Here is a 14,345-nt window from a genome sequence, read left to right on the forward strand (position 1 = left end):
TCACCCTCAGACTGCGGCTTCTATTCTTGTGTCATTGTTATTCCACGCTTAGCTTAGCCATGCACATTCTCTGAGGTTTCGCTCTTTATGGGCTGCAGAATGAGGTGTAGACCAAAATGACTACCCTAATCGAGAACCCGCACGGGTCCTAAAACAACACGCAGCGTTTAGCCAACATAACTCATTCCTTTTGCTCATAAACTACCCAGGCCTAATAAAAAAGGGCATCAGGCAATGAAAGTCGAAGTGGCGAAATTCATGCAGCCTCTTCGTAAGAAAAACACCCAACACGGAGCTTTTATAGAAGAGTCAGTTCAAGGATTTTGGATGATGACATAAATGCAAAAGCTTCGCATTTTGGTGGAAAAACAACTTACAGTTGGAAGTTGTTATCGTAATTTGGTTGGCTTGGCAAGGAACACCGAGGAAGGGCTCAAATTTTACATTAGATTATTTGCCAGTATTTACGTCCATCATTTTTTGTTATGTATGATCCAAAGATAACAGATTCAGAATTTTTACTCATTCACTGCTGCAGACTAGAATTAGGGCCCAACTATTAATCGAATTCAAATCGACATTGCAATGTAGTAGAAAGCAATTTTCAAATGGCCAATGCTGCGAAAAACAAACGCCCATCCCAAATAATTGGGTAAATGCCACGGACTTCCGACTTCCGACTTCCGGGTTTCACACATCAGCGCCGTTTCCAGCCACTGCTGGCCGCGTTCCAACACTTGTAACCCCTATCCTGCGCCCCCTCCCCCAACCGCGCTCTCCTGCCCGCCGCAGGGCGTCTCAGCTCTCTGAAATGCTGCGGACAACTGAAACAGGCACACTACACTCTCGCACCCGTCGAGGGGAAACAAAGCTGGTGTGTGAAAAAGTCTGAAGTCCCGCCTCCTCCGTGGCATATACCCCATTAGATCATTTCACAAAATGGTTCAGTCCAAGAATTATATTTGCTTTTTAACGGGGCGGCGTGGAAGACAAAATCCATGTAAAAAAACAAAAAACAAAAACTGACATTCAACTTAAACCACTGGTTTTGCATAATGGTATATTGGTAAATAGAATATTTTGCCATCAAAAGCCCTTTTTCAGGATTTTTATTTTATTTTAGGTGTCACAAAAGCAAAAAATATTACCATCAATATCACAGTTCTCTTTTCTCTATTTCTGGTGAGAAACACTGTTTTGTTTTTTGAAGCCAGCCCTTTTTTTTTTTTTTAACAATTGTTAAATCCTGAAACAAACAGAAAAAAGCTTGTAAAAATCTTGTTTCTGTATTCTGTAACTCTTAAAAGATCAGTCAAAATGCTCTAAAAACCACAGAACTCTGCTTTGAAAATGGCTAGCAGTCAATGTGTTAAAGTTGGGTTATAACATTACAGCATATCACAGCAATCCTCAGATCGCATGCAAATATTCCCCCTTGATGCTGTGAGCAGCATAGGAACGATATTAAAATCAGAATGGCAGCTTCGGAAGTGCTTTGAGGCCGTGTGATGACATCATTGTCACATTGTTTTTCTTGCCATGCTCATCTCCTGCCAGAAGTAGTCCAATGTTCAACAGCCTGCCTGTTTTGAATTGGGAAAAAAAAAAAATGTAATTTGTCCCCCACTCAAGTCTGATTAATTACCTTCCCAACCCCTCTGGTTTTTTAATGTTCACCATGTCTTGTTTTGTCAAAGTGTAACTGTCGGGTTTGCATGCGACCTTGCGATTGGCTGAAGTTGTATTGAAATTGTAAGATCAGCGCGGGCAGCTTAGCAGCCGCAGTCAACGACTGCCTTCTGTCATCAGATGCTGCGAAATCTAAACACTGGCGGCCACAAAGCGTATTCCCTCTTTCCCTGTGACTACACTCGTATCGACTTCCCAAACCAACGTTAACCACGCGCACATGTTCTTGCTCATTCGGTGTGAGCCTCCCCCCAATTTTTTTTTTTTTTTTTTTAAAGATCTTTTTCGCCCCTTTTGGTTTTGATACTGTCCATATTCACACCCATCTTTGATCTTGCCGGGGGTATCGCTGTCAAACGCACGCAGTCAAAAGTTGAAGCGTTGCACACTGAATATTGATCCAAGCAGATCACTTAGGACATGATCAAGCGATCTGAGGCAAGAACATTCTTTTCAGATGGCCCGGGAGTGACACAATTGGTCCCGCATGCCGTTTCCCCAGCGAGCATCGTTGTCACGTTCACAGCTTCCATATGTTTGAAACTCGGTGCAGGATTGGGCACAGGGCCGATGCCAGCTCCTGTTCCCGAGCGCAAACGCACGGCCGGGAGAAAAATGGATAGCTTTGACAACACAGAAAATGTTTTACCCAACCTCTGACACTCAATACTTATGTGATTTACCACTTCTGACTTTCTGACTTTCATTTTCCTCTTACGCTGGGCATTCGCGGTTCGGTTTCAGGAGTGTTGTTTTTAAATTCAACCTCACACTGCACAAGTTAATCGACTGCTTGAAGTGCACTCTACACTCTATGTACAGGCTTGTGCTGTTCCACTTAAATTCTATAGGTGGTGGTAATGCACAGTTGGGGTTTTTTTTCTGAAGAAAAAAAAGGTAATGCATATATATATATATATATATATATATATATATATATATACATATACTGTAAAAAATGAGTGCAATATTGATTTGTGTTGAGGTAATTTTTCTCCCACTAGATGGCATAATTGCATTTGTAAAACGTTGGTGACTGCTCAGTGCATTTTTCTTTTCACATTAAGAGCTATTTTTTAACATGAAGTAACTTGTGAAATTTTGCACATTTTTTAAATGATAAAATACAACTTGATCCCAGTCTCCACAAATCTATGCATTATTATTAAATTTCTTACTGATAAATTTGTCTGCTGTGTTGCGACTGAAATTCCCCCAGTACAGGCTTTACAAGTAAAGGGCGGTCATTAATCGCGCGTAAAAAAAAATGTTGTGGCGGAAGTTTAAATTAACGCACTAATTTTAACACCCCTACTTGTAATATATGCTGTTGTTACATTCATCAGCTGGCGACATCACCTGAAGATAAAAATGTCAACCAGTTCTGCCAATATTTAATTGGAAGTACATTTTTAACAGTAATGTTTGATAATGAAGGTTTTATGAAAAATAGAATTAGGACTTAAATACAATAATATGTTGTTAGTGTCCCCACGAGTCAAAACATGGAATTCAAATTATTATATAGCAAAATCTATTTTAGGGGACGGCCATTTTGTCACCTGCTGTCGACTGAAAACGACATCGTGGTTCAGTTAACGACCAATCACGGCTCAGCTTCAGAAAACAGGTGAGCTGTAATTGGATGAATACAACTGGTGGTTTTTGCTGCGTAATTAATTTTCCACCTATGCAATATTTATTAGAATACCGTGTTTAGACTAGTAGGGCTGTATAGGACATATTATTGTAAGGAAAATTTGGGGGTTGACTTCCCCTTTTGTAAAAACAAATAATGGCAGTTTTTCATGATTTTACTTAATATAAATACACTACTTGTTTTTATGACAAATAAAGACAGTCTTTCTAGACATAAGCATTTTTATCACCACTGTATGCATATTTACAAGTAACCTTACTGAGCATTACTGCCACCTACAGGGCAGGAGGGAGGGCGGTCAGCTTCATTGCTCCTTGGCAGAGGTCTGTCCTCAACTGCCCTCTTCTTTTTTTGGGCGTCTCCCAGCTCGACTTGTCAGTTTTTGCTCCGACAGCAAATGTTGTGTAACTACTGGGGCGGGGACTATATTTTGTCATCATTTAAACTCTTTGGCAAGCATGCGAAGGTCCTTGGTGTTGATTATGTTGACAGAATTATGTTACTGACAGATGAACATTAGATAGTAGTGTTACTGGAAAGGGAAAACCGACTCCACACACACACTCAAGATGCTCCTGGAGCTTGCCCACACATGCTTGTTGTCCCTCTTAGTCAGTCTGGTTGACACATGGCTATGACAGCCACAAGTCTGTGCTTTGAACACATAGTAAGGCCGGCTCATGTATTTGCCATCTGAAACCCTCAGCTTGAATGCACTTTACAGTGCTTACGACATACTGTAGTGGGCGCCGTTCTGTCACCGACGCTCCACTTAGCTCACCCCACCTGCAGGGTTTTGTCATTGGGAATGCGATGCTGTTAAAAGGTGCGAAGGCAAAAATGATGATGGGGATGGGTGCGTGGGTGGCTGGTGGGGGATGAAGGGGGGGGGGGGGGTCATGATGTTAACCGTGACTGTAAATAGATATAACTCGGCATGGCACTGTGCAGTAGCTGCAGATTGTTGTCCTTCACTGTATCTCTAACTGATAAGGTGTGAAATATAACACTTGATGTGTGTGTTTGTGTCAGGAGTGAAAAGATAATAAATGGAGAAAAAGCTACATAAAAAAACACAAGTTAATGTTTTATCAAAATAAGACGACCTGTGTCTTTTATATTCTGGACAATGAAACGACCAGACACAGTAAAATTATCCAGCATAACATTACTTTAGTGGCAATGCAAATGGGCTCCCTTGATATACTTGACCTTTTTTCCCCTTGCCATAAATGACCCTGCATCGAAAATTTCTAACACACCGTTATTATGTGATTCTACCTATAATATTGTAAGTCACTAATGTGCATTGTCCCTTTTTGAATGCATTCCCTGACACATTACAGCGAGCTGTCCTTGCATGCTTCGACATCTGCCTTTTAAATTTATTGGCGCAAGCGACACTGACTTCGTGAAACACATACTGCACTACTTCTTTCACCAAAGATTTGCAAGCCCTCTATTTTTGTCAAAATTAGGGCCTGATTGATAGGTAATTTTAATTGTAAATTTTTAATATTTGGCAAAATAAAATTCGGATGACAGATTTTTTTTTTTTTTTTTTTAAAGGCCGATACGGATTATTATATTTGGCAGTATCATGTATAAACTATAAAGTAACTTTTTTTGGTCCCTTAACACCTACCACAAACATGGATTGCAAGCAGAAAATTTGACTGTTTTACATTACTTTGTCCTTTAATATATTTTTTAGCTTTATATCAGAGAGAAAAATCATTTAACAAAAAAAAAGGAGGGTGAATGTTTGAACGTCAGTGGATGGACGAGTACCAAAACCAGGTCTCAGGTAAGTAATACTGTTATTGGCTTTAAAAAAGTGGTATTGAACATCCCTAAATTATGAAATTATATTTATTTTAATGTAATGTAATGTGTTGATGTGTAAAAAAAAAAAAAGAAAGAAAAAAGATATGGCAAAAAAATTGCCGACTTTTAAATGTAAATTTTAAAACGGTTAATATTAGCCGATTTAAATCGGTCAGCTGATTAATTGGTTATACCCTAGTCAAAGTCTAATCAATAACAAACAGGATCAACAGTTTACTTTGTAAAGTGTTTCGAAACTATTAATGCAAATTTACAGATGTAGGCAGTGAGTGCTTCGATGAATAATTTGTAAATCACAACTTTGACCTCAGGCATTTAAAAAAAAAAAAAAAAATCATCTTCCTGAGCGTTCATTAATCTCAAGTTTATGCTGCGGCACGGACAGAAAGACACAACTGTTTAAAATAATTCCCAAGATGCCTCTTCTCCACCACTTATCTCCTCTCCTGCTTAATGAGTCGTCGCTCGTCGTGTCTGATTCTCTGCTTTGATTAGCTAATGAGGCAGCGTGGCACCTGTCCTTGTGACAAATTGGTCTGTTTCATACATAAATACTCTGAGGACAGCTTGTTAGTCTTTTACTTTGTGGAATATTTATTTAGTCACTGATCTGCTATGTTAAGGAATTGCGTAGGGAAGGATTGTCGCTATTCTTCTGTCGTAATTCATAAAATCCACTGAAGTGGAACATTTATTTTTTAACGTAATGTAAGATTTTTTTGAAATAATCAACTGTTTGGATCATAGTTGTGGGATAATTATTGAAGCTATTACAGGGGCAATTTTTAGGGGTTGTGTCAATGATCATCCAGAAATGGTCACGAAAACACACACGTTACAATTTTGCGTCTTGTTGAATAAAGAATACAACTCTTCACCCTATAAGCATTTATTTGCATTTAAATAAATGACATACTGTTACTGTATCTAAAATGGCAGTTGGCCATGACCTCCACTTTGGATGTTTGCACTTTCCTCCAGTGGATTGACAGACATACTACGCCCTTGCAAAGTTTTAGAGAAGAACAACAGCTTACGGTGGAGGAGAACACACTTTTACTGCTCGGACTCAAATAAAACATGAGGACTTTGTGGTCCGCAGTGCAGTTGGAAAGACAAATATTATTTTTTTTACGAGCGGGAGAAGTCCGGAGACGAGCGGCGAAAGAGAAAAAAATAAAAGCCTAAATGATTGAATGGCTGAAGTATTAAAGCTCGTAACTTTGACTGTGGGATTTTGTACCGCGTGGAGGTAGGGTGAGAGCCGCAGGTGAGTGCTGTCAGAGTGGCAATTAACTGGGGTGTACACACACGAGTAAATAAAGTTATGCATTAGATGCTATAAACTTACCTTGGCAGAGCAATTGCCTTAGTAAATCTTTACATTGGAGTGGAAATTGCAGTTTAATCAGTACTTCTAAATAAAAAACTCTTAAACCTTCAAACACAACAAGCTGTGTTTAGAAGAAGGCAGGGGATTATTTTTTTTGATTGCATGCATTTCAGTTTCTGTTGCGCTTTAAGTTGCCCTTTGTCTTTTTTTGTACGTAAAAACAAAAACATGTTTTTAGTTTCCTTTTTTATGACCAATATTTTTCCAGCTCATAAGCATTCCTATGAACATTTAATTGAGTGCTTACAGTAAAATAGTGGCAGGGAATTTAACAGCAGATGTTGAACACTCAAAAAAAAAAAGAAGCTCATTTCTTGCTTCAAGCTGTTTATTGCCACTTTGTTGAAATTTACAGTCGAACTAAACATAAAACAAAGGGAAGTTCGCGAGCTTAATTTGAACACATATAGAGTGCAAAGAAACAATGAAATGAGCATTTATATTAGTATTTGGTACCCTGATACCTGAAAATAAATGGCAGCAACACATGCGGACAAACGATATGCTAATATAGGCATGCTAGGGCTGTGTTTAAAAAAATCGATTTAAATTCATTTTTCGATATCGATTCATCCATTTAATTCATCTTTTTTTCTATAAATTGATGTGAAAATAGAATCTTAGTGAGAGGCCAAAATTATTTTTTTTCTTTTTTGTTTCTTGCCATTTTCTTGAAATTTATTGTTCACAGGGTTTTAAAAGCATTTGTTTATATTTATGAAAGACATGACTTACTGCACTTCAAGACGATTCTTACAATTATTTAAATAAAATAAAAAAATATATTTTAAAACATATTTATAAATAATATAAAATATAAATAAATAAATTAAATTATATAACAAAAATGTATGCTACATGAAATCCTTATCTGAATCAAATCAATACAAATGAGTTGAATAGGAATCAAATCCATTTTAGATTTTTTTAAATCCACGTTATGGACAAAGGCTGTTTTAGTTCTACGGTGCTCCAATTCCACGCATTGTCGCCCCCTACCCTGCTACTTATACTGTCAAGGAGCATTTTCAAACTGCAGGGGGGCTACCTGGGAGACAAAAAAACAGATTGCCTCATGGACTTTGTCGTATAAATCTAGTTTCAGGTGCTGAATAAATGCAAAGAGGATTGAATATGGATACAAATCTGATCTGAATCCAACCTCGGTTTCCTCGAGCCTTTTTTCCCCTCCTTTGAAACTCAGGCTGTTTGAAGTCAATATGCTAATGTTGACTGGCATCATAAGGCTGATTATCCGTCTACCACCTTGTCAAACAATCACAATCATTGCCTGAGCAAGGTTGCCACGTCCGCCCGCGCTGCTGGTCAGCATTTCAGGAAGGGCTCAGATTCCAGCCCTGATTTTTCTCACTCTTTTGGAGGGGAGGGGGGCGGCGGGCAGATGAGCCTGCAGGCACGTCAGGTATGCCAGCGCTCTGAAATGGATGCCCCCACCAAAGGGGTGCTGGTAAGAGACCTCCAGATGGTTATCACACGCAAGCAGTCAACGCGATATGTCACCATTTTCGAGTTAGTCCCCCCCAGTGTCCAAATATGAGCTCATCACAACAAAGAAGTGACACAGATGTTGGTGACATGATTGAAAGACGGAACACTTTGCTCGCACATGTGCCCGACTCTCACTTTCCAGCTGTAGCTCTCCTGCCGGGGCCTTCTCCTGGTAGCTATTACGGGTGTGTGTATGTGCGTCTGGGTGGTCCTGCCCCATCTCCCTCCCTCCCTCCCTCCCCCTAATAGTTTTATACTGTTGTGCGGCGGCAGTGCCCGAGGGTCGGTGGAGGGCGGCGGGGGTTCGGTGCGGCCTCGTTGAGGAAAGCAGACGACAAGACTAATAAAGCTTCACAGGGTCTAGGCCCATCGCTCTCAGCACTTCCTCCCCGCTGCCCTCTCTTGCTCTCTGTTGCCCCCTCTGTCCGTCACCCCCCTCACAGGCACATGTGGTCCGGTCCTAATGGGACCCAGCTGGACTCCCACCTTGTGGACCCCGACTCGGGCGCTACTCTCTGTGTTCTCCCTTTCAATCCTCCGCCACAGATGGCACTCCTTCAGGCTGCGTATTCACCACCGGGGGATGTTTAGCATCCTTTTATTTTTGCCTTCCTCTTCCTTTCTTTTTTCTTACTCCCCATGTGGCGGTTGTCTGAAGTTGCGCTTCAGGAGTGGGATTGCTTGGGAATTTTTTATTTTTTATTTTATTTTATTTTTTCATGCAGATCGGTTCTTTCCTCCCCGGTTAGTCCATTCCGACCACAGTGAGTTGTTCACACATCAGGCTTCCCCCGGCTGCCTTCATGTGTGCCCCCTCTGTGGTGAGGTAGCGTGGGGAAACATTTGCTCCCCAGACGTGCGCTCCTTCATCTCTCCGGAGTCACACAATCGGCATGTAAACAGGGCGGTGCCAATGGGCCGTCCCCGAGCGTTTATGGTACACAAAGCAAAGCAAGCAAACAAACAAACTGGAGAATTTCATGCGCTTGCTTATGGAACGTTCTCACAGTGCGGCAAGGGGACGAAGGTTACCGCTTATGTCCAGCACAAAGGCATGAAAGCTTACAGCAGGGGTTCACAAACTATGGCACGGGGGCCATTAGCGGCGCGCCATCCATTTTGCAACGGCCTGGGACATACAATATAGTAAAAATGAAATTTTACACGGATTTCAAGGCTTGTCCGACCCCCAAAAAAAAGGGTGGAGATAAGAAGGAAGGGTGTCAAAAAATAACTACATCTACTGCTAATAAATTGGCTAATATACTTTTGAGCTTTTCTAAATATGCGAAGATACAAATAAAATATTTACGACTAAAATAACACAATTACACTTCAAAACACCGTGGTGAATAAATGCAGTTCAATTTTAGAAGCAAAAATAATAAGGTTAAGTTAAAAAAAAAATCGATTAATCAATATCAAATAGATTTTTCCTTTGCTTAGCCCAATAGCGATTCAGAACACCATAAATTGATTATTTTAATATTTTTCCCTTGATTTGATGAGAAAATAGAATTCTGAAAGCTTTAATGTTTTTTTTATGTACTGTTCACAAAGTATTTCTTACATTTCCGAAAGATTATTGCACTTTAAAACAATTCAGAATCTTTTTAATTTATAGTCATAATGATCAAATTCTAATTATGAAAATAGTAATTTCATCTCATCGCTATTGTCAATGCTCGTGCAACATTTACGTGATGATAAAACATTGGGTTGAATTTAATAATTTAAAACGAATCTAAATCGATTTTCATTCTGTGAATGAAAATTGAATTGATTCAGGAAATTTGTATCGATATCCAGCCCCAAAAAGTAGATTCTTCCACTTACTGCTATGTCAAGGTCAGATTTTTTAACATATCATAACTGTTTAAAAAAAAAAAAAAAAAAAAAGTTCAGCTAACAACAAGTTGCTCTTGTTTTGGTTCTGAATGTTGAGATGGGAATCGGCAGGGGTGGATCTAGTCTGGTGCAATACAGGGCCATGGCCCACCCCAAAATCTTGAACAACTTTTTGCCTTATCATCTTTAACAAAAGCTGTTATGAAACAGTTCATCAAATTAACCTTATTGTTTGCTTGGCTGATTTTAGTGTGTTCAAGTCGAACAAAGTGACTTTTTGCATCCTTCTGTGGCCCCTTCAACAAAAGGTTTGGACACCCCTGTGACTGTGTGGCATGTCATGTGAGATCATGTCAACGCTCAGTTCACAAAGAGCAAAACACAGATGACTGGGGCGTATTTCTTTGTGGCCGGACACTTTGCCGCAAACTCCAAGGAGAACAATACGGTTCAAAGAAACTGTCCTCGTTACAGTCTCACACATGGCCGTCGTGGGATTCTTATTGTCATCACAGCGAGGACAGACTGCCGTGTGCCGCAACATCTTATCATTGTCAGACCATAAGTAGATGTTCACGCTGAAGAATGGTTGGGGCCTCCTGTGTGTGGTCCCTCTTGTGGCTCTTGCATATGGTGTCATAATGGTTCCCGTCCATGTCTGAGATGAAAGCGAGCTGGGCGCGGCGACATTGGCTCTGTGCTCTTGAATACATTTCGCCTGACCAGATCCGTCCCTGTGATCAGAGAACGCCGTCGGGACAGCAACGCCGCTCTTCCTGCTCATCTATTAAACATGCAGTCTGGGTTGATTAGATACATGCTAATGCATTCATGCAGTCTTGTTTTTTTTTATTTGATTTTTTTTTAAACATTCACTTTTGGTTTATTTGCAACAGTTCTGCTGTATGTCAACATGGGCAAGTATGACATATTTTTTCTAAATTTTAAATTAATTTTTTCTTGTAATTTTACACAAAAAAAGGCCACCAATATATTTTTATTTGATTTTATAGTACTGTAAACCTTTGTTTATTCGTGGTTAGCTTTTCATGAATTGACCCATTTTTTTCTCTTTCCCCTGTGGAACCTAACCTCAGCTCATCTATTTGAGAAAAACTCATAGTTCACGGTTTCTGTACTCTTTCCATTAGTGATAGGAAAATGAAGCTTTATGAACCACTTGCGATACTTTTTACTCCTCTAGTTTGTGCTCTTGGTTTAATGAAGGCTAGGTGCAATGGAAATACAACTTCCACTACACATTTAAACCAAGAACATCATCTTGAGGAGTAAAAAAAATGTTTGGGCAAATGTTTCATGAAGCTTCATTTTCCTATCACTACATTCTATAAAGCGCTAGATGGTGCCAAAGCCCTGGCTAAGTAATAGGAAACTAGTAATTGGCATCATGGATGTGCAGGGTGCACACAAACTTTCCCTGCTTTTAAATAAATATAGCTTTTTTGTTATATTCTTTCACTTTGTTACCACTTCTTGTGGTCGTTGTACGAGCAGGAAGTAGAAATGAGAAGAATAGAAAATGTCATATGGGGTCTGTCTTTAAAATGATCAGTTATTGGTTATTTTGGGAAATGTTATGTATCAAAAGTACTAGTGGTATTGGTGCTTACTCAAAAGTTCTCGTACTGGTATCGGTCTGAAAAAAAGTGGTATCGAACATCCCTTTTAAAAACAATAGCAAGATTGAACAGCTATAGAGCATTCTCTCTTTATTTTAATCTTATAATAAGATTAAATTATTGTAACCCTAACTTTTAAAAAGAACTGGGTTGCCTTTTTCTCTCTCCTTTAATTATGCTGAAGAATAGCAGATCAATGCTGATCTTGACTGGTCCGGCCAAGCCGAGACCGGGACAAGACCAAGACTTTGGGAGTCGAGTTGAGACGAGACCAAGACCTTGAAAAGGTTCTCTCGAGACCAAGACCAGTCACAACAGTAATGTTCAGGCCTTTGGCCCGGATTGAAAGCATGACTCTTGCCCTCCACCCCTTATGTCCACATGGAGCTAAGGAGGCCCCGGAGTGTTTATGTGCGGCAGACGCCCAGGCTAAACAGGAAGGGACAAGAGACCGTCACTGGGGACTCCGAATGGAGACCCACTTCTACGGGCCCTCTCAACATGGATCAAGTTAGCCATTGCTCATTTGAACGAACATCGCAAATGTGTCCGTCGCCCAAACGCCTCAAAATGACATCACGTAGGTGGTAAATATCTGTCAGTACGGACCTGTAAATGAATTTGCGCACACACTCCGCAGCATGTGCGCATTTGGCATTCCCGTTTCCGTGACCGCAGAACCCGGGCAGAAAGGAGATGTACACTGTCCATGCATGCTGGCCTTTATGCAAGCACGTCAGACAGCAAAATAAATAATGCCAGCGGTAGAGGAGAGGAAAGCGAGTCTGTTTGAAGTCAGAGAGCTGCAGAGAGGACTTTGGAGACAGAAACCTGAACGCGCCCTTGTTAAGAAACGGTAATATGTGTTTGTGTGTGGCAGCAATAACACAGTTCCAGAACTTGGCTCTGTGTGTACACATCAGCCAGTGTAACCCTACACACCACCCCGATGATGTCAGATTAGCATTAAACGCGAGCCGTGTGCGTGGAGCAAATGTGATGTCTACTATTGTTTTTTTTCTTCGGGGGACCAACAGAAATGTAAACAGCGGAAGGTAGCGGCCGAGGGAGAATCAAAGAGCAGAGACGTTCCATGCATGCGTATGTTTGTGTGGCGAAGGAGATGACGACATTGGCGGCGGAGCAGGCAATGAGTGAAATGGCTCTGGTCAGTGTGAAGTCGAGCCTGTCACACAAACGTCGGCCCGCTGCGCGCGCGCCAGACTCACAATAGAGCACTCAGACTGCGCCACTGGCAGGGGACCGAGCGCCGGCCGGCCGGCTGGCTGATGGTGGTCTGCCAAGAGCTGTCAGCTCCGTGGCAGCTTAAACGTTTAAGCTCTGCAGCCTGGGAGGCGCAAAGTCGCAATCGCAGTTGATGCTGGCGTTGGATTTCACATTACACTTAAAAAGGTTTTCCGCTCGCCTTTCATAAAAGGAAAAAGAAAAAAGAAATTAAATCCAAGTCCAATGGTCTTTATTTAGAAGAAAAAAAAATGTCTCGGCATATAAAAACACATTTGCAGACTGGAACAGGTGGCACTTTAACCCGTAACTGGAAGATTATTTTCATTTTAGGTGTCATGTACAGAAACGGCAATGAACGATTAATTTAGGGAAAGGGGGTAATGCATAAATAAAAATACATACCATTAATTTGCTTAAAATTAGCTTGTTACCTAAAAACAATGACAAATCTAATCATTTTATCCCAGTCTAACAAGTCCTTAAAATTGCATTCATTAGATAGCAATTTTCTCTTCTTCTAATTTGTCATTTCTAGTTCCCGATTGTAAAATGGCCACTAAAGGGTGGCTGATGCTGGCATCGGCTGCTATCACAAGTACCAACACCTTGAAATAAGGGCGGCTATCAGCCACAGACTTGCATACGAATGGACCGATTACTCGCCATTGAGAGAAGTGAACCAACCGGCGGCCATCTTGCGTTGCCACTCACATAACGTGCATATCTCCGCCTGCTACTCAAAGATTGGTCTGCATCACGTTGCCAGAACCAACAACCATCAAGGGAACGTGAAGCCCATCAGGAAAAATGTGCTGCGAAATGTAAACCTAACCTCCTATGAGTCACAATTCATCATAATGAGATAATATACTCTGAATGGTCGATGCAAAAAGTAAAGTTCTCATGACTCCATACAAGGATCCTAGCGTAACACTCAAACTGTTTTCAGACATAAAATAACTTGTCAGTAAAAGTGGCAACGTAAGATGGCTGCCCTCTGGCTTTAGTCACCAGGGTCCTATTTACAGTCCATTTATATAGAAGTACATGGCATTGGCCCAAAAACGGTACCTAGTAGCCATTTTACCACTAGCTGTCTACTGAAAATGACATCACAGTTGCTCAGGTAACGAGAAATACCGGTTCACCTGCTTCTTTATTTTGATCATGTGACATTCGCAAGCTGTGCGGTGATTGGTTGTTAAGGGAGCCTTGAGCAACTGGGATGTCATTTTCAGTGGATAGCAAGTGGCAAAATGGCCGCCCCCGGGTGGATTTTGCAAACCACTCTTGTAAAGGAAATTTTTGGGTTGACTTGCCGTTTAAATAAAGCTTTTATAATGACAGCAGTTTGAAATTTGTGACATTCTAGTTAGCCCAAATGTAGCTCATCTCAATGGAAATGGATCGGAACGGATTTTGTCCAACTTTGAAGGTTGAGTCAAACTACACTTCCATCTTCTTTTACACTGATATTTATTAATATTGACCACCGTTATTGTTCCCTACA

General features: G+C 40.7%; 1 long non-coding RNA gene across 3 annotated transcripts in view; it reads left to right on the top strand.

The window, feature by feature from the left end:
- Positions 1 to 14,345, top strand: part of LOC147166068 (uncharacterized) — a 132,865-nt gene that overhangs the window by 15,135 nt on the left and 103,385 nt on the right. The window lies entirely within an intron of this gene.

This window comes from Leptonotus elevatus, chromosome 11 (genome assembly GCF_054856555.1).
Source record: "Leptonotus elevatus isolate MCC_2025b chromosome 11, RoL_Lele_1.0, whole genome shotgun sequence".
Lineage (NCBI taxonomy): Eukaryota > Metazoa > Chordata > Actinopteri > Syngnathiformes > Syngnathidae > Leptonotus > Leptonotus elevatus.